At 38.4% G+C, this 18,298-nt stretch overlaps 1 protein-coding gene, 1 long non-coding RNA gene and 1 other non-coding gene across 3 annotated transcripts in view; all 3 read left to right on the top strand.

Annotated features, from left to right (window-relative positions):
• Positions 1-18,298, top strand: part of LOC125344541 (nuclear receptor coactivator 2-like) — a gene marked incomplete at its 3' end in the record, with an annotated part of 87,150 nt that overhangs the window by 12,453 nt on the left and 56,399 nt on the right. The gene's annotated exons all lie outside the window — the stretch shown is intronic.
• LOC125344542 lies at positions 8,912-9,159 on the top strand. Its single transcript, XR_007209580.1, has 2 exons — positions 8,912-8,964; positions 9,061-9,159. It is a non-coding gene; the product is annotated as an uncharacterized LOC125344542 (long non-coding RNA).
• On the top strand, positions 8,965-9,072 carry LOC125344543. Its single transcript, XR_007209581.1, has one exon. It is a non-coding gene; the product is annotated as a U6 spliceosomal RNA (small nuclear RNA).

Here is an 18,298-nt window from a genome sequence, read left to right as displayed (position 1 = left end):
TCATCTGTGTTACAGCACTTGTGCTATTATATAGCACTATATAGCAATTGTGTTACCTGACTTAGTAGAAGTGAGGCTGAATTACATACATATTGTTGGTCTTAAAATGCTTAAGTGAGGTACTCCTTTATGTGAATATCAAGATACAGCAGCCCACAGGAGGTTATGGTAGCCTCTGTCTTGAACCCAGAGTTTAGTATTAGGAAAGACTGGCCATGGATAAAGAAATTACAGTGCAAAATTTATATCTAGAGGATGTCATGGCTAAATTACTTCAGTGACACAGACGGTGTTCTCTGACCTTTCAAGATAGAAATAAAAACATAAGCCAGGGGCCTAACAACGAGTTCTAGTAATACTTGTTGTATATATAAACGGTGGTACATGTGTGCTATGAAGAAATAAATAAATATTTTATATATATTATGTAGATATCAAAACTGGTATCTGTAGGGGCTGGGGATATAGCCTAGTGGCAAGAGTGCCTGCCTCGGATACACGAGGCCCTAGGTTCGATTCCCCAACACCACATACACAGAAAACGGCCAGAAGCGGCGCTGTGGCTCAAGTGGCAGAGTGCTAGCCTTGAGCGGGAAGAAGCCAGGGACAGTGCTCAGGCCCTGAGTCCAAGGCCCAGGACTGGCCAAAAAAAAACTGGTATCTGTAGATATAAATAGATATTATATATAGGAGAATCTTCTTGCAAAGAATCCTTGCTTTATAGGCTCTCAGTGGATGTGAGTAACCTTCTAACTGAGGAGAGGGTCAGGAGATGTTTGGACCAAGATAGATCAGAGATTTTGTTTTCTCCTCTGTGTATCTTTTCCTTTCTTGTTCTTTTTATTGCTGAATTCCTTACAAAATTAAGTTGTTGACACATTGCCTGCTTAAGAACTCAAGTCCATAAGCCTCTTATCTCACTTAAGCAAAAAGCCCAAAGTGGAGCTGTTGCTCAAGTGACTCAAGTGATAGAATACTAGCTTGTAAGAAAAAGCTCAGGAACAACATTTAGGCCCTGAGTTCAAGTCCAGGACTGGTACATGTATACACACACACACACACACACACACACACGAACACACACGTGCCTCCTCTTGGTTTCACTGCATGTGTGTGCCTCCCCTTGGCATCAGTGACCAATGCCTGGGAACTCAGCTTCCTGTTGACAATGTCTGGCAGCTCTTGCTCCTGTTTGTCTGGTAACTTCTTTGCTAGCTTTTCCTCTGTTGACCATCCCTTTTCCAGGCACTGCTGCTTTTTCCACCTGTTTGCCACACACTGTTCACCACCTTTTCTTATCTAACCCAACTAAATTCCTTTCTTAGAGTTATTTCTACCTTCAGCTCTCAAGTCTTTACTCAAATCTGTCTCAAGTCTGCCAATTTTAAGTCTCTCTCCTTGAGCTTTTGCACACATGTGCATGCACACACACACACACACACACACACTCACTCAAGCAAGGGCCTTCACCAAGGTTCACTGCCCAGGCCCTCTTGAGGTGTAACTGTCCATTCCAATTTCCAGATCCCTCTTGGACATCTCCACAGAGGCAACTCATAGACATCTTAGTGTATCGTTGTCTCACACGGAACACACTTTCTCCTCTATCTCCTAAAAAGAATGATTTGTTCTTTTTCCAGGCTCAGTCTCAGGCTTGTCTCCATCATGTATGTATTGTTTGCCTGTTCTGCACTAAGCTAGGCTGGAAATCTCAATCATAGATGTATTCACCTTCTCTCATACCCCTTCTGCACACTCAGCCAGTCACCTCAATTCCTTCGACACTAGTTTCTATGATACTCAAGCCTGTCCTCGTTTTTGTTCTTGACACTCTTATTCTGAGATTCCTTCCCCGACTGTAGCTCATATCTCCTCTAACTACTACCAGCATTTGCTTCCTAAAAGTATATTCGATATCTAATTCTTGTTTCTAGAACTTGAAGTATCTATGAGATAAAGTAAAATACTTGGTGTGGCATCTAAGGGCTTTACCCCCTGATCCTTACATGTTTAGGATCTGTCTCTTGTCTGTCCAGCCATCTTACTTCTAGGCAGTCCTCAATTCTTAATGACTCTTTAACCTACAGCTGCATAGCTCATGGACCACTGATAGATTTTTATTTAAAAGGCACTTTATTTGGCTTGCAATAAAGTCTAAACTGAAAACAACACCATCAAAATACTGTCTACTATAATCCCAGCTGTAATGGAGGAACCATAGCTTATTCATATGTATGTTCTTTTCTTTTTCTTATAGGATAGAATTAGTCTTTAAATAAAATAGCCAAAAAGAGTTAGAGAAGTTGTTTAAAGCAGCAAAGCTTCTTTCTGAAGTCAACAAGATATGAATAGAATAAATGGGAAGGCAGAAGGGGTGAGATAGGAGCTTTGAAGCATCATTGGTTAACTCCTAGGTCAATCTCTCCTAAATACCATGATGTCATGTGGGAATAACTAATAGCCATTCCATAATTATCCTTCTTGAACATGATGAATGTTTGAGAAATTCACACTTATAGTCACAGTTATATCAGGATTCATGTGCCATAAGGTTTCTATGTGCCCTAGGTCTCAGAACATAAGTAAAGCCATGTCTCTCACTCAAGGCCGTTTGTCTGCCACAGGCCTCAGAAAAACTAAGAGATTATAGAAGACCCTTTTGAATTAGCTCAGCATATATACAGCCTTCTCTCTAATTGCAGAACTTACCCCAAGCAGAGGCTTGAGGTTATCCAGATGGGCCTGCACCTACATTTAATAAGTGATAGAGCTTATATTTGAATCTATAAAACAAAAATGAAAGAAATAATTAAAGCAGGGCATGGTGGCTCATGCCTGTAATTCCAGATACTTGTGAAGTAGAAATAGGAAAGTCACAATTTAAGGCTAGCCCAGGCAAAAAAGCTAGCAAGACCCTATTTCAAGAAACTATATGTAGCAGTTCAACTTTGTAATTCCAGAACAAAAAGCACAAAATTCTATTTGAAAAATAACTAAAGCAAAAATGGTTGAAGATTATAGCTCAAGTGGTACCAGAAAGGAAGAAGAGAGATAAGAAAGGAGAGAGGGAAGAAGGGAAGTAGGTAGCAAATAAGTATTGCTATGATCTATAGGCAGATAGATAGATAGATGATAGATAGATAGATAGATAGATAGATAGATAGATAGATAGATAGAGCAGGCAAATTAGGTTAACAGAGGAAGTAAGGCAATAAAACCTTTTTAAGTGCAAAGAATATATTACAATGCACCATATAAGAATTGTATCTGCACTGGTGGCTCATGCCTATAATCCTAGCTACTCATGAGATCTGAGGATCAAGGCTCAAAGCCAGCCCAAGCAGGAAAGTCTGTGAGACTCTTATCTCCAATTAACCACTGGAAGTAGTGCTGTGGCTCAAGTGGTAGAGCGCTAAAGCACCCAGGCTCAGAGTTCAAGCCCCACTACTGACCCCCCCAAAAAATAAAAAGAATTGTATCTAAGGCCACAACTGATTTATTTTTTCTTCATCAATACTAAAAATACGTCATATAATGATATTGGTACGTACTTTTTTGCCATCTTCTCTCTCCCTGCCTTGTTCGCACTGCATTCTAATTAGGATATTCTTTTAAGATTGATATTACTTCCTGAGTTTTGTTGGTTAGGGAAACTCATACACGATAACAATAGTAAGGTTGCCACCAAAAAGTCACAAGTGGAGCTGTGTCTCAAGTGGTAGAGCATTAGACCTGAGCAAAAAAGCTCAGGGTTAGTATTCTAGCCCTGAGTTCAAGCCCCATGAACAGCACCAAAAATTTTTTTAAAAGATTGAGACTTTGAGGCCAGTGGGTGTAGAATTCACATTGTAGCTGGGACTTTTTTTTTTTTTACACTGTTTTGTCCCCTGCTTCTGAGAATGATGGTTGTGTCTTCCACTTTGCTTTGGTTTATTATGAGAGAAAGTGTTTTTCCAAAAGCAGTGTGCTCAAAATCAAGAGTTGTAGTAGTCACTCTGTGACTGTAGAGGTAGTTTTAACATGTATTATTGAAGGGAGAGATGGTGACCATGATTTCAGGCTCCATGTGGTTTTGTTAAGTATTTTATCATGACTAAGGTCGAGAGCCATGGGACCATGGGGCCCTAGAGACTGAGCAGGCACGATAGCAGATGGCACCTCTGGGGTAACTGTCTCTAGCCTGGGTTCCTGTGCCTTGTACACTTCAGTGAATATCTAACCAAGTGCCTATGATTTCTGATGAGTACCTTTCAAAGGGAAAGGTTACTGATGTATGCTGTTTGTAACTTCTCAATACTGTTGCTCTGCATTCAGAGCTTTCATGTTTTCCTGTAGTCTCAGAAAGAAATTAAGTGATACAATGGTGTCCTCTAAGCCACAAGTGGCTATCATTTGACATGGATGTGACCAAAGTATGTTTGGGATGGGAGAGGAATATGGGGAGGCAGCTCTTAGGCAGAAGATCCCAGACTATGGAGCAGGTGAGTTGAGATGTCTATGGCAATGAGGAGATAACAGTGATGTTATATGACCAGTTAGATCTAAGATACATATAAATATCAGGAAGAAACAATCACCTCTAAGCTAAGAATGGAGCTTACTCCAAGAAGCCTTATTGACCTTTGTAAGTACCTCGACTGTAGACTGTTTAGATAGAGAACCTAAATTTCAGTCAGGAAGCATTTCTTTATAAGTATTTCAGATTGCTATCTAAAGAGAAGAAACTTTACTGCCTCAGTGCTCCAGTGTTTACTGCTGATTCTTGTTTCATACAAACACTTTTTAAGATAGGATCTCACTATAATATAGATGCCATCACCGCTCCTCTAATTGTGTAGTTATCAATGCTATAAAATATAGGTCTATCTTTATACTGTAGCATAAATCTATGTATTTGAACATAGTACAGAGTGTGTAACCTTTGTTTTGCTTACTTTGTTCTGGTTTTGCTGAGTAAATCCATCATCTCCTTTCATCCTTGTGATTCCCCTGTAGGGTATTTTTATTTATCTCCATTTTGCAGTAGCACCAAAAGTTTCGGTCTAGACTTACCCAAAGTTACACAACTGAGGAAGAGCACTAGAATTCACATTCAGATTTCTGCCTAGCTTCATGCTGGGTTATTTAGGGAAGAAGTTTCGAGTAAGTCTCAACTGTTTACTCATGCTGTTTTTTTTCTTTTTCCTGCCTTTTGTAAGAAGTTGTTATAAATGAATTGTGTAAATGGTATTGACTGTTACTTAAAATAACTGAAGAATATTTCTTGCTAATCCCTACTTCAGAAGGATACACACACACTTTCATGGCAAGTCAGTTTTTCTGGTCAGGCAAAGAAAAAAAAGTGATGATGATGATGATGATGATGATGATGATGATGATGATGTAAAAAATCCAAGAAAATACAAAGTTGTTATATAAACCGAAAGACATCTCAGTAATTAGCCAAAAAGTTGGGTAACAGATTTGTTTGAAAACATTTGATTCATATCCTGTTAAGTGTGAATGGAAATTTTTTTTCATCAAGAGTGCATGTTCTCAGGGCTGGGGATATGGCCTAGTGGCAAGAGTGCCTGCCTCGAATACACGAGGCCCTGGGTTCGATTCCCCAGCACCACATATACAGAAAACGGCCAGAAGCGGCGCTGTGGCTCAAGTGGCAGAGTGCTAGCCTTGAGCGGGAAGAAGCCAGGGACAGTGCTCAGGCCCTGAGTCCAAGGCCCAGGACTGGCCAAAAAAAAAAAAAAAAAGAGTGCATGTTCTGTTTCCTCATCATTTTAATCTGTCCATCTCCATGATGCAACATAACCTCTAGATGCACAATGGTTCTGCTTGTGACAAGAAAGCATATTCTCTCTTTTCAGGAAATATATTGAGGACACAGCAGACTTTGCTGACAATTACTGTGACTACCTCCATATTCATTGCATAATGTGTCTTAAAGTAAAGGAGGAGATCTGGGGGCCAAGAGTCTTGGACTATGTAAGACTCTGAAATATATTTTTAGCTTGTATTCCAAATGGGAACTGTGGAAATGTAAACTTCCACCCAGAAAATGGATTTATGAGATTTCAAGTATTTAAACTTTTAAATATTCATAGCTATCTGAACTTGTATCTTTTCCCACAAGCCTCCTTTTGTCATTTCTTACATGAGAAGGGGCCAATATAACATGGTCTCATTTAATTAAAAAAAATACATTGACTATGAAAGAAACGTTGTTTAGGTAAAGTGGACTTGGATTCTCCTCTTCTAATACACAAATTGGGTCATCTGTGCCAAGCACACAGGGCTGAGACATACAATCCTAGCTAGTCATAAGGCTGAGAGCCAAGAGGATTGAGGTTTCAAAACCATCCCAGGCAGAAAATACCATCTTCAATTAGCGAAGAGTAAAATTGGAAGTGTAAATTAAGTGATATAGTGCCAGTGAAGCAAGCAAAGCAAGTAAGCGGGATGTCTCGAGTTCAAACTCTTGTTCCTCAAAAAGAAAAAATAGATCATCTATAATAGACTTAGAGTCCTGGTGGGCCTGTCCATTTTGGAAGCAAGACACTTTGTCTTGTGGAGGAAATGAAAAGTGAAATAAATAGGGCCAATATTGACATAGTGTTCCTTCCCATACATTTATCACTGAGATGGCCTTTCACTCCCAGTTAATGCTAGCTGGTGGGTAATACAGAGTTCTGTGTCATTTGTGGGGGGAGTCAGTTTCTTCTGATTTCTTAGTGCTTTTTGATGTGATTTATTATTTAAGCCTGCCTGCATTAGACAGCCACATGAACAGTGTCATTTTATAAGCCTTCAGATGTTATATTAATTTTGTTATATATGATAGGGAGAGAGGAAAGAAAAGTAAAACCTTTCATAATTGACATTATTCTAAACCACCCCTAAATTAAATTTACCTTCTTAGGAATCATTTTCTTTTGATAAACCATGTTCAATTGGTAATCTCTTCCATTTCATTCAGTTCAAGAAAATACAGTGTACATTTTATGAAATAGTATTGGTGAAATTGTCAAAGGTAAGAAAAATAAGTATTTTTGTTTTAGATGAAAGTAAATCTCATGTGTGATTGAATTTGTTGAGCCCATTTTCCTTTTGTCTGTCTTTCTTTCTTAAGAAACAAACTCAGTTTTCATCCTTAAAATCATTCTTGCTTAATATTTCTAAATAAGTTAATTGTTTCTAATAGATAGTATTTTCTGTCAAAAGCTGTGTTTGTATGAGTGTGTATGGATTCCCAGGCCAGTTCCATAAGCCTATTAATACCAGTAATGTTTCTAACTAGAGTGGGATGTATACAGCTATGTTTCAAATATGTAGATGTTAGGGAGATAAAGTAACAATTATTTTAGAAGCATTACTAAAGGTACTACAAACTTTCCTTACTTCAAGTCTGGGTAGTATCCTATGAGCCTCTATTTCATTGATGTAACAAAAGAGCCCTGCTTCAAAAGGTAGAATCCACTGACCTGATGTTTATTACATGTCCAGTGTTATAGAGGCTTCTCAATGGACACAACTGCACAATTTCTGGAGAGATCTGTTTTGACTGTTCAGGCCTGCGCTTGCCATGCAAGACCAGTCAAGACTTTTAGGGCAAGAGCAGCATTCCAGAAGTGCAGGCGTGCAGGTGTAGGGATGTGCAGACCCAACAGTGTGAGCTTGCTTGAAATTGGGTTACTGTGGCTTAGGCTAGAACAAAAATTTTAATAGACTCTAGACTACCTTTACCTTTCTTCCTCATAGTTCACTTGCTTCTTCCCCTTCCACTGTCTTCATCTAACCATCCCTCTATTTCTCCTGGATCTTTTCAAAATTCAGGTTTTTGTGTACCCATGATCCACAGTAAATGTTCAACTCTTGAAATTGTGTAAGGATTGTCACTGCTACTAACAAGTAAAATAGCAAAAATCACACCTTTTCAGGAAGTTTTTTAAATTCATAAGAAATTGTGTTCTAGGTGTTCTTTGAAATATAAGTGAAGTTCAGTCTTGGTCAACTCTCTATTTCAACTTCAGTTTTTCTCTTTTTATCTCACTGAAGATGATTGGGTCCCCTCTAGTTCTTACAAAGGCTTTATCTCACATGTACATGCATGTGTGCATGTCTGTCTGCTGTCTGTTTTTCTTCCTCCATCTCTGCTTCTCTCCCTCTTCTTTAGGGTCTGTTCATAGAGACAAAGCCCACATAGTAGTAGTAGGTCTGAGATCACTTGAAGAAAAACATTTGTTAGCTAGGTGTTGGTGGCTCACACCTCTAATCCTAGCTACTCAGGAGAACAAGATCTGAGAATCGTGGTTCAAAAGTCTATGAGACTCTTTATCTCCAATAAACTACCCAAAAAACTGGAAGTGGAGCTGTGGCTCAAGTGGTAGGATACTAGCCTTAAGCAAAAAGAAGTGCTAGGACAGTACCCAGGCCCTGAGTTCAAGCCCCAGGAGTGGCAAACCTACTCTCCTCCTCCCCCCTGCTGCCCCCTCCCCCCAAAAAGTTTATTTTCGGAGGAGCTCCTTTGCCAGAGGATATTGTAAGCAGGTACTAGGACTGTGGAGGAGGCACCTGTTCAGTTTGAGGCATGTCCTTCAGGACTGAAGTGAATATTCACTTTCTGACTCACAGGCAGACCTTGGAGCTTTGAATCGATATCCTAATAGTTTCAAAGCCATAGCAGTTTTTATCTCTCATACTTGTCTACAATATGTAGTCTCTTAGGATTCTAAGAATATACTCACTGACGAAGCCAGTGGCTCATATCTGTAATACTAGCTAATACTCAGAAGGCTGAGATCTGAGGAATGTGGACCAAAGCCAGCCCAGCAAGATAAGTCCATGTGACTCTTAGGTCAAGTACCAACCAAAAGCCAAAATTGGAGCTTTGGCTCAAGTGGTAGATCATCAGCCTTGAGCACAAAAAGCCTATGGAGAGTATAAGGTCCTGAGTTCAAACTCCAAGACCAAGTGCTCACTTCTGCAGCATGTATACTAAAATTGTAATGATACAGAGAAGATTAGCATGGCCACTGCGCAAGGATGACACGCAAACCCCAATACTAGCACACACATGAAAATTTACACACACACACACACACACACACACACACACACACTACCCATTCTTCACCTGCAGGACTCCATAAACATATTCCATGTTTTTAAAAATACATAAATTAATTGAACTTTTTTTCATAAAGTGACCCCTGTAGTGCAGGGTCATGGAAGTTGTTAATCACTAAGCTGAAAACATTTAATGTCAGCATTTGTAAAGACTTACAAGTGCCAAATGTTCTTGGGCCAGTGTCATATACCTACCAGTTTCATTATTAGTTTTCTTTTTAGTAGATCTACTTGCTTTACTTTTTGTACCACCAAAGTATCTTCTCCTAAATAATTCCTTTAGATACCCTACCTACTTTTTGCACTTTTACAGTATAATCATACTGAATAGTCACTCCCTCTCTTTTACTTTCTTTTTTTTTTTTTTTGGCCAGTCCTGGGCCTTGGACTCAGGGCCTGAGCATTGTCCCTGGCTTCTTCCCGCTCAAGGCTAGCACTCTGCCACTTGAGCCACAGCGCCGCTTCTGGCCGTTTTCTGTATATGTGGTGCTGGGGAATCGAACCTAGGGCCTCGTGTATCCGAGGCAGGCACTCTTGCCACTAGGCTATATCCCCAGCCCCTCTCTTTTACTTTCTTGTAAGAAGTAAATGATAGTGGTAATTCTCCATATTGCTTCACTTCTGTATTCCTCTGAAGAGCCCCTTAGGTAATTTCTTTTCCCCCCAGTTAACTAACTTCTATGTACTCTTTTAAATTCTGCATTTGCAGGGAGTAAAGTTTTAAATTGAGTTCCCAATTTCAGTATTAGGATAAGCAAGTGAGAAGATCTATGCTCCGATAGGTTTTAGTTTTGCTTCTAAATTAGAGACTCACACTTTTCTTAGAAAGAAAAGATCCTATAACTTACATTGTATAGACACTCTGTAGTTAAATGGTGGCACACCTTTCTGTTTTAAAGCCCACCACTTGACTAGGTTTAACTTTGAAAAGTTAACAAATTTTATTATTCCTGTAAAATATGTTCTCAGCCTGAATTTTTGAGATTTATAAATCTAACTTCATTGACAATCTGGCTTATTCTTAGAGAATTATTTAGAAGATCATTAGCCATCACCTTTTTATTTTCAAATTCATTTGTGCTAAATACCTCAGAGAACTAATTAGGCACTGTTAGCATCCTGAAGTGGTTCCTGTATGGTTCCTGGTGTGTTGATGGAAATTTATTTTAAGGTAAGAATTAGCCTTGCTGATTCATATTCTGATAAAAGTATTCTCAGTGAAAATCTCAAATAATTAGAGTCTGTATTCATTCAGCATCTAGGTAATGCAGTTTCCTAAACTTAACTCTTCAAGCAAGCCGAGTCTCCCAGCTAAATGAATAAAATACGTTCACACATCAACTCATACTCACAAGTTTTAAATTGTCAATTCATTCACAAGTCCTTTCTCCTTTAAAAAGATAGCCTGTCAATCCTACTTCGCTCTTGGCTTAATCCTGGCAGTGTGCCTTAAAACTCAGAAAAGGGCGAAGCTTTTCTTTTAGCCTTTTGCATCCCTACCACCTGACATCATGATTCCTTTCAAAAACATAAAATACTACTATTTGGAAAAAGAAATTCTAAAAGAGTATTAAAGAGTTCTTGTCTTATTTGTTGGAGTTGATCCCCTAAGGGATCTCAGTCCACCTGCAGGACACTTTTGTGCTTTCCTCCAATGCGGCCAGCACTTCACTCTCCCCACGTCTGCCCTGTTGTGTCTACATAGTCAGCACTTACAGTAGACTGAAAGAGAGTGCAAGAAGAGAAAACCAGTTTCTGGTTTCTGGATTGATGGTCCTACGGGAATTCAGAGAAGATCCAATTAGATTATTGCCATATGATGTAGCAAGTGACATTAGGACTATACAGGGAAATACCAAGGGTAAAGGCTTGAATCCCTGAGATTCTGAGATTACTTTGAGGAGTGGTACTTGCTGAGCCAAGAAGAATATATTGCTACCCAGTAGAGATAGTGACACTTTAGAGCTCAGTGTTAACATTTCAGCCCAGCCTGCTCTGTTGGATACACCCAACTGACGTGGACTTCGTGCATCATATACCCTGGCTGGACTTAATCCGAGGGAAAATGTCAGGTATTGCTTATCTGAGACAGATATTATTGCCCCTCCCCCCCTTTTTTTTTTAAAAAAAACAAAGCAGACTTACTATAATATTTAGAAAGAGGAAGAAAACACCTACAGCAAAGTATTTGTATTTTTAGTCATGTTACTTAAGACTGATGTTCACAACTGGAGAAACATATTCGTTTCACTGACTTGACCTAAAATATAAGTTTATTGGTTAAAAACCATATAAGTTGCCAGATGCTGGTGGCTCACATCTGTAATCCTAGATACTTAGGAGACTGAAATCTGAGAATCACAGTTCAAAACCAGCCAAGGCAGAAAAGTCCGTGAGACTCTTGTCTCCAGAACTGCAGTAATAGTAGAGTGCTACCCTTGAACACAAAAGTTCAGGGACAGCACCCAGGCCCTGAGTTCAAGCCCCAGAACTAGCACCAAAAAAATAGCAAAACAAAACAGAAGTGTTACTCAATTTAATTCACTAATACCAGTACCTTAATAATTACAGTAAAATTACAAGTTTAATTTATATTTTATCACAAAGACATGTAATATTCTTTACCTTTACCAGAAACTTCTCTGATTCTCTTCATTTTCTCTTAGCATTAGAGTCTGTGTATTCCATTTTTAAAACCAGAATGATTTCAGATTCTTCTTGTGTTTTTATGATAGTTATTTAAAGTGGTTTTTATTTGTAATTTGTGCACAGAAATATAAGGTCTTGTCATTATAAAGGTGCTTAAAATTATAAACACAGAATAATATTATTACTTAGCACTTGCCTTCTTCAGATCTTGAAGTGTCTCACATGCATTATTTTATTAAGCCTAATAACATCCCTGTGAGGCAGAGGCATTTTGCCAGTGATTATGGATTGCTTTGCTGAATCAGCACAGCCTCGTGGCATTATGATAAGCTTGGAAAAGATTGAGGTCATGTACTAACTTGCTCTCAGGAAACCCTATATGCAATCAAATGTTTTCCTTGGCATTTCAGAGCTGAGAACTACCACCATTCTAGTATCTGGAAAACCACACTGTGCATTGGTGCAATAAAAACAACAAACAGTACATTTTGAAAAAGCAAATCAAAGGCAGTAGTTGATTCATTGAGAGACAGGTGAATGAATTACCAGTGACAAAAGGCCAGCACCTCTCTAGGCCAGGTTAAGTATGCAAAAAGGCTGGCTGTGTTCTTCTCCTTCAGAGCCTTCCAGCTCTTCTGTCAGTCATTTTCAGCCACATTATCTGCCTCACCTGCAAGCCAGCACTGGGTGGATAGGATTTCTAAAACAGGTTTCTTGGTTTCAAACTGTCCAACTGTACTGAAGCTGAACTTGTTCTTTCAAAATGCCATTCCATAGACTGCTTTTGAAGTTGTTAAGACTTAAGTAGAATAATTAAGATTGACAGTAAGAAGAATACATCTATGAAGATTCCATTTTATTTCATTAAGAGTGTGTGCATATGAAGTAGATATGTCTTCTGCCTGATATATGTAAAACAAAAATAATTTTTACCTAACTTAAACCAGTATACTAAGAACAACTTAACCCAAATTAAGGATAATTTGCCATTGTGATTTTTCACATATATAATGAACTACTGCAATGTGATACATTGCATAGTGTATATGGATGATTATAATTTTCCTTCAGAGAAATTTTTTGTTGTCTTATCTGTGGAATAGGCACGGTTCTTGTGATCTTTGTGATGTATCTGTTATAGCCTTAATTTGGACAGCAAACTGACAGGCTTTAAATGTTCTAATTTCTTGTGAGTGGATATGATTACTTAAATATAGCCCCTTTATTTGAGAGCACAATATAAACCTCAAGGATACTACTCGTCACTATAACAATGATTTCCCCCACAACTTACACAGAATGCTGTGTGTATAAGGAAAAATGCTACATGCATAAGGAAGGAAGAAGAAGGCTACCTCTTGTCTACACTTTTGTTGGACTCTAAAACATATACATGCATAAGGAAGGAAGAAGAAGGCTACCTCTTGTCTACACTTTTGTTGGACTCTAAAACATATAAGCACTGGCAATTTCTAAGATTGTGGACAAGCCTCTGTTGCTACCTGGTTTGATGCAGGTCAGCTCTTGAAGAATGCATACTTGTTGTCTGCTGCTTTAAGCTGTTGTAGATGTTTGCTTGATGGTTCACTGCCCTTACTACTTCATTTGGAGAGAATTCATGCCATATGAAATTTGAAGCATACTTTAAAGATTGATTTAAACCTGTTCTCATTGTGGAATACAGTAATTATTGAACGGAGATTTGGTAAGAACTCTTTCTAGAAAGCACATTGAATTAAGAGTACTATGATAAGACTAATGAAACATCATTTTGTGTCGAATTAGGAAGATCTCCTCTTGGATTGTTTTCCAAATGTTTCACAGTCCTCTTCCTTTTGCCTACTGTTTTAATTGATTTCTTACTCAATTTAGTGATGTGCTATGCAATCTAAGTTTGGAAATATTTATTCAAAATATAGATACAGGGACATGGTTTACATGGCAAGGCCTAGAGTTCAAATTCTAGTACCTATCCTCACCTCCAGAAAAGCTAACAAATACCAATCAGACTTCTCTTTCTTATATAACTTTCCTGCTGGTTTGGAGGTGGTTAATGGTTTGGCATATTTGGTCTTCAGAATGAATCTTTTAACCAGTCTTTACTCATATCAGTGTTAGTAGCCGGAGACTGGCCCAGCTGATCACTCTTTTCTTGAGTGCTGGAAGACAAATCCTAACTCCTCTGTTCCTCACAGCATTTTGCCTTACTTGATCAACTCTCATAACTGAATAGCCTTGCCAGTGCCAAGTTCATAAAGACCAAGGCCATTTTGAATTTATGTGTAAAAAAGTGAGTTGAAAATGAAAACACTAGTGGCGCTGGTGGCTCATGCTTGTAATCCTAACTACTCAGGAGGCTGAGATCTGAGGATCATGGTTCAAAGCCAGCCTGGCCAGGAAAGTCAATGAGACTCTTATCTCCAGTTAACTGCCAGAAAACTGGAAGTGGTGCTATGGCTCAAAGTGGTAGAGCCTTGAGTGAAAGACCTCAGTGACAGCGCCCATGCCCTGAGTTCAAGCCCTGTGACTGAATAAAAGGAAGGAAAAAGAAACTGAAAACTATTTGAAGAATTGAACAGAATAAACTTTGTGATATGATATGATATGATATTTTGTATAATTTCTTTTAACAAAAATTTTCTTGGAGCCTGTAGAACTTCTGACTGATCAACTCCTAGAATTATGCACTTTTTACCCATCTTTTCTTGAGTCTTGATAGTAAACTTGTGTTCTTTCATTTCTGTAGGGTAAGGATTAAAAAAAAATTAGAGGTATCTATCTATCTGCCTCTCTATTATCTATCTATCTGTATGTATACACACATATATAGACACACACATATGCTGTGTGTGTTAACTACTATGTAGTCCCATTCCCATACAAGGTTCCTAACATTAGAAAACAAGAACAAAATTTTGTGAGACATAAAACTTACAAAGAAGGAGCAGTGACCCAACACATAATGGTAGTTACGAACTGACTAATGGTACTCTTTCCTTCAGTAATTGTTCAAGTACCTCAGATCTCAAATAACCCCAGGTTTTCCTCCCTAGATGCTCACTTAGGATTTCTTCAGAGCTTTGTCTTAGTTACCAACTTACAGAGTTGATCCATACTGAACCAATCGTGTGTGTGTGTATGCACGCACGCACGTGTGCATGTGTGCGTGCTGGTTGTGGGACTTGAACTTAAGACCTGGACCCTGTCCCTCCCTGACTTTTTTACTCAAATCTAGTACTCTACCGATTGAGTCACAGCCCTGCTTCTGGCTTTTTGGTAGTTAATTGGAATCTCACAGACTTCTGCTTGGTCTAGCTTTGAATCTCAATCATCAGATCTCAGCCTTCCTGAGTAGCTAGGATTATAGGTATGAGCCACCAGTACCCAGCTTAAACCAAATTGTTAGCTATTACAGATTTTTGGCTGTGAGATACCTGGGGAGTATTAATTAGACTGTATGTTGTTTGTTTGTTTTTTCGGGATCATGCTTCTCCTCAGCTTTGACTCCAGAAGCAGATACCATTGACCCTGATCTGAAGCAGATCTGCAGAGACCTCTCTTACATTGGCCTCAGATACTGCAGTCACTACTTTATCCTGGGGAATTGGACTCTTTTGCCCATGAAGAAGCTGCCCATGCTCCTTCCTGTTTTGTGCTTTTTCTGGCACTGCTTTTGAATCACATATGTCTTTGAAAGAAACCACTTTTACAATTTCTGACTCATGATTATTACATGCCCTTATTTGGATAGCTTCTAAACCCTTAGCTAATACATTAGAATTTACTCTAATAAGCAGTCTTCCTGTATATTTGGTCATCCTTCATGATGTTCCATTGTTGTAGATGAAGGTAGTGGCACATGAACACACTGAATGAGTTATTGCTACTGTAGCAAAGTTACTGATATATGTACCTGTTGCCTAGTCACTCCATCATTTGTGCCACTTCTAAAAACACGTTTCCTTGGGTTCTTGCCTTCTGACTACACTGACAGGTTGTATATGGGGCACTAAGCAAAAATATATGGGTGACAACAGAATGGATGATTTTATGAGCAAAAAGCAGTTTCTAGCAAGTTTTACCTGAGTCTGTTCAGATAACTGGCTACCCCTGTCTTGATAATTGTATGCCAGCAGATTTTCAGTTTGTGACATGATTATTGAATCTATTTTAGTCATGCCTCACCATTGATTAAAATGAACCCAAGTCTGTTGCTTTCCCTGAAGTATAACTGGGTGGAGATGGCCTTTGGTTAATTTTGCTGATTTTCATGCCAGAGAAAATCATGATATGGTAACAAGAAGCTCAATGTAAGAAAGAGAGGGAAGCAACTTGGGACTTAGGTTCCTCCCATTACTAAAGAAAGTGCAGCTGCACATTTTTAATATGCATCGCAGGAGACTTAAGCAGCTCGATGATATATAGTGCATTAATGTTGAAAAGATAAACACATTTGGTGAGCAAAGGAAGGGCCTTGTGTTTTTATGTTAGCAGAATGCTTCCTAATGAATAAGAATGTGCTACTGGCTTTACAGAGCCATATGGCAGCTTTTCTAATTTTAGTTCTTTGCAGATGCATAATTCTCTCCTTTTACCTTCTAGAACCATTGAGGTGCTACGTAACTTTATAATATTTAGTATGTTGTTCTTGGTCAGAAACTGCCGTCATTGTTTCAGTAACTTTGCTCTGCATGGATTTTACTGCTGCTGGGTTTGATGGTCTCTTGACTTGAAACCATCCAGTTCCTAAATACAAGGGGAAAAAAGGAAGGTGTATTCCCAGTAGAGTCTTAATATTTGTTGTGTGTGGCAATTAGACTTGTGTTTGATGTCAGTCCACTGAAAAATTGAAAAGTTTCTGGGTGAGTGATTTTACTCATTTTGAAGCAAGGCAACCTATTACAAAACTTGCACAAATGTATCAGGCTCATTTTAGACAGAGATTCTAATGCTTTAAATAATGTAACTTGAGTGAATGTAATTTGTCTTCATGCTTGACCAAACCTAAAAAATGACTTAAACTTTTAATTGGCTTTCATGTCAGAGATATCTAAACATCAGCTGTGCAATTTTTTTCTATACATTTGGGGTTTTTTTCCTATGTATTAGTAAGTGCCCTACATGTTATCTCTCAGTTGACATACTTTTATAGACTTAAGTGGTATTAGTTTGACTTCTGATTTTTTTTTAAGATAACCTAATATCTACAAGCTTTCTGCAGCCTTTTCAGATGGTTTTAAAGAAAGAGTATCGACTTCTGCCATGATGAACAGACATTAAATGTCATGTAGACTTCTGAGTCATCACTGGTGGTTGCCACTGCTCTGCTGGAGTTCAAATGGTGGTGTGGCTGTCCCCTGAGCCATAACACTCCTTTCTGTTTAGGGATGGGACCCTGTTCTTGTAGTGTTTCTGATCTTGGTGCACTTGCTAAAAACAAATAGACAAGACTCCATGATATGAATCAAAACATTACCAAAACACAATAAGTGGTACTTAAGAATATATATTTTAAAAAAGACAAAAGAAATATGACAGTAGAGTTGAAGAAAACAAAAGAATATGTAGACTGGGGATATGGCCTAGTGGCAAGAGTGCCTGCCTCATATACATGAGGCCCTGGGTTCGATTCCCCAGCACCACATATACAGAAAATGGCCAGAAGTGGCGCTGTGGCTCAAGTGGCAGAGTGCTAGCCTTGAGCAAAAAGAAGCCAGGGACAGTGCTCAGGCCCTGAGTCCAAGCCCCAGGACTGGCAAAAAAAAAAAAAAAAAAAAAAAAGAATATGTAAAGATCTTTTGAAAATACCTTACCATTTATTAGTATCTAATGATCAAACCTTAATTTATTTTCATCAAAAAGCTAGAATTTTACAACACCAATAATAAAAAGCAGTTTAACCTAGCTGCTTAAAGAATACTCTTATATTGTTACATCAGTCACAAATAATAATTACTTATAAAAAGCATATGGAATATAATGTTAATGATTTTCTTCCAGTGTGTGGCATGACTCATCTTAATACAGTCCCTAAAGACGCAGGGTTTTGTTCTTTCTTTAGAACTGGAAATCTACTTAATTGGTATTGGATTTTCTGGAGTTCAGACAAATGGAGAAAGCGATCAGGAGAGATTGCTCTGGAAACAACCATTATTTGTAAAACTGCTATTAAAAAATCATAACATGATTTTTTAAACATTTTTTAGAAGTGAAGAAGGGACAGAATTCAGAGTTTCACTGTTACTATCTTAGGTTATATTAGGTTATCTTTAAAAATAGTAAGTTTTCCAGGAAATGGAAACATGGGTATCTTTTTTGTTGTTGGTGGTGGTGGTAGTAGTGGTGGTGGTATTTTTGTGTGGTAGTCTTTTTTCTTTTTCAGGGGACAAAACAGAGGGAGGAAGGGTAAACAAATGCAGTTATGCTGCTGAGTACACACTATGTGGAAATTGAACTATGTAACTTGTGAACTCTGACAGGAGAAAACTGAGGAAAAGCAAAGGAAGGGGTGATATTGTCCAAAAAAGAA

The sequence above is a fragment of the Perognathus longimembris genome, unplaced genomic scaffold (genome assembly GCF_023159225.1).
Source record: "Perognathus longimembris pacificus isolate PPM17 unplaced genomic scaffold, ASM2315922v1 HiC_scaffold_148, whole genome shotgun sequence".
NCBI classification, from domain to species: Eukaryota; Metazoa; Chordata; class Mammalia; order Rodentia; family Heteromyidae; genus Perognathus; species Perognathus longimembris.
Note: the sequence above shows the minus strand (reverse complement) of the source record. Positions and strands in the feature narration are given on the sequence as shown.